General features: G+C 39.8%; 2 protein-coding genes across 2 annotated transcripts in view; both read left to right on the top strand.

Moving 5' to 3' along the window:
• fam13b (family with sequence similarity 13 member B) overlaps positions 1–2,560 on the top strand; it is a 236,746-nt gene that overhangs the window by 866 nt on the left and 233,320 nt on the right. The gene's annotated exons all lie outside the window — the stretch shown is intronic.
• Positions 1–2,560, top strand: part of LOC119408340 (leucine-rich repeat and immunoglobulin-like domain-containing nogo receptor-interacting protein 2) — a 362,179-nt gene that overhangs the window by 355,054 nt on the left and 4,565 nt on the right. The gene's annotated exons all lie outside the window — the stretch shown is intronic.

Here is a 2,560-nt window from a genome sequence, read left to right as displayed (position 1 = left end):
CAGGTGAAAAGGAGGAACCCAGACCCAGACCAGTGGTCATTCCATATGTTGAGGGAGTATCAGAGAAACTGAGACGTTTATTTTCTAAACATAACGTCCCAGTGGCTTTTAAACCCCAAAATACATTAAAGACTGGTTCATCCCAAAGATCCAGTCCCCCGGCACAAACAGAGTAATGTTGTGTATGTTGTTCAGTGTCAGGAGGGTGATCAGTCTTACATTGGGGAAACTAAACAGCCACTGGCCAAAAGGATGGCCCAGCACAGAAGATCAACATCATCAGGCCAGGACTCTGAGGTCTACACTCATCTCCAGGCCAGCGGTCACTCTTTCAAGGATGAAGATGTTCACATCCTGGACAGAGAGGAACGATGGTTTGAGAGAGGAGTAAAGGAGGCCATCTTTGTGAAAAGAAACCGTCCATCATTAAACAGGGGTGGAGCCTCCAGGTTCAACTGTCCCCCTCTTACAATGCTGTGATTGCTAGTATCACTCAGCCCTCTGTGAACAGTAAACAGCCATCAGGTGCTAATGATCCATTGTTAGGCTGATGGTCCTTCTTGACCATGTGATCAGCTGGTTCTGGTTGTCAACAACAAACTGGTTGATCCACTCTGAGAAGGTGCTATTTAAGAGACTGAGCTGAATACAGCACCTCAGACTGAGGAAGTCCTCAGGATGGAAGATGAAACGTTTCTTCAATTTTTGTTTGGTTTATTTTTTTAATATCCAGAGGACCAGACTTAACTTTTTTAGATTTCTGGGTGTTATTTCTATTTCAAACTCCCTATCACAATAAAAGCCTTCTATAGCATCACTCAACAATAAATGTTGTTTTTCACCCGACCCAAATGTAATTAAACTACTCTGCTCCCAGTGTTTATAAGCCTCCTCATTTAGTCAACTGTGTTCTTGTGTTCCTTTTTTCATCTTCCTACATTTAATTAACACATTTTTAAACTTTTTACAAGCCTGTGCTTGTCTTCAAAGCTCAGAAATGGCTCCTAAACATGTGATTAATTCTCATCTGAGAGACTTTCCTTGTGGGATAGATTAAGATCTGATTGTCTGTCTGATGCTGCAGTTTTGACTCACTCCCAAACCAAGCCTTATCAGACTCAAAAAGAGCAACTGACTCAATCAGGCAAGTTTATCTCTAATTAACACAGATTATCTGAGCTTTAGCGTCGCTCCGTAGGCCAAGCAGAAGGGTAATTTGTGCATGGAAGGCTATTATTGCCCTGAGGCTGTTGATCTTCTCTGTTCAGGGCTTTGGGTCTCAGAACCATGTGACTGTGATCATGTTGCTTTTCAACGCTGGTGCGTTCATGAATTATACGCTCTGCCAGAGAGAATTATGGCAAGAGTCTTCTACATTTCTCCTTCCATCTGCAGACGCTAGACATCCACAGGAATGTCTCTGTTACATGTATTTATTTTATTCTGTAATCTATCAGAAATAGTTTGTTTGTTTATTTGTGTTTGTCAAATTGGATGTGGCAGAGCTGATTAATTACTTCCTGTGAAGGTACTCTGTTACTGAGAGACCAGGCAGAGTGCTTCATTAAAGAAGTGCAGAGTCATTTTGCATGCTGGCACGTTCACCTTAAAGCTGCGCTGCCCTTTACATGGATCCTGTAATAATAATATTAATAATTATTGATAAGGCAAAGAGCACGGCTGCATCTTCCCACTCGTTAGGATCTCGTTTGATCACCTGCACATGGTCTTTAAAAACGTGGGATAATTGCACAAAATGACCTGCATGTTAATGACATCGTTCCTTCTGGGTAGGATCATTACAAACTCTGTGCTTTAGGAAAACAAAATGATAATTTAATAACTTTCCTTTGCAGCAACTCTTACGTGCTGTGATTTAGGACAGACCCCACCCCAATGGCCCCGTGATGTTGTTCTTCTTAATGATGATTAAAATAAAATAATTTGAATGCACGGATGTGATTTCTGCACATGAAGGTCACACATGTGTCCTGTTTCCTTCTTGAAACAAATGGTTTGGTAAAAGCAACATTTTAGTAGAAGTTGGCCCATGGGAGGAACATTTCTTAGTTATCAACATCCCCTCACTCTGAAGAAGGAAACAAGAGTCTGTTACGCTTCAAGGACCAACGAGTTTCTGCTGGAGTAGTTTACTGAACGTCCCCGCGACCAAATTTAAACAATTAGAAGACCGGAATATTTCATTACTTCCTAAATGTAACGTACTTTTGTGTCTCCATGGTGTCTCAGAACAATGTGATTGAATATTTTTACATTACTTTGGTACTGTGGATGTTCAGGGCAGAGAGTGGACTGGGTGAGACTGTTTAGTCCAGTTTGTTGATTCATACACTTGACAAGTTTTTAGTTTTTACAAAATGTCATTTGTACTAAACAAAAGTGTCGATCTGACTGTGATGACTTATTTTAAATTGAACTCTTTTAAAGTGAAAAGCTTCTAAATGAACTGAACCAAAGGATAAAAAGATGGGTTTTAACAATGTATTCATTTACAGTATGTGTATATATATATATATATATATATATATATATATATATA

This window comes from Nematolebias whitei, chromosome 4 (genome assembly GCF_014905685.2).
Source record: "Nematolebias whitei isolate Nwh7 chromosome 4, NemWhi1, whole genome shotgun sequence".
Classification (NCBI taxonomy): Eukaryota; Metazoa; Chordata; class Actinopteri; order Cyprinodontiformes; family Rivulidae; genus Nematolebias; species Nematolebias whitei.
The sequence above is the reverse complement of the archived record's forward strand: the minus strand, read 5'-3'. Positions and strand labels throughout refer to the sequence as shown.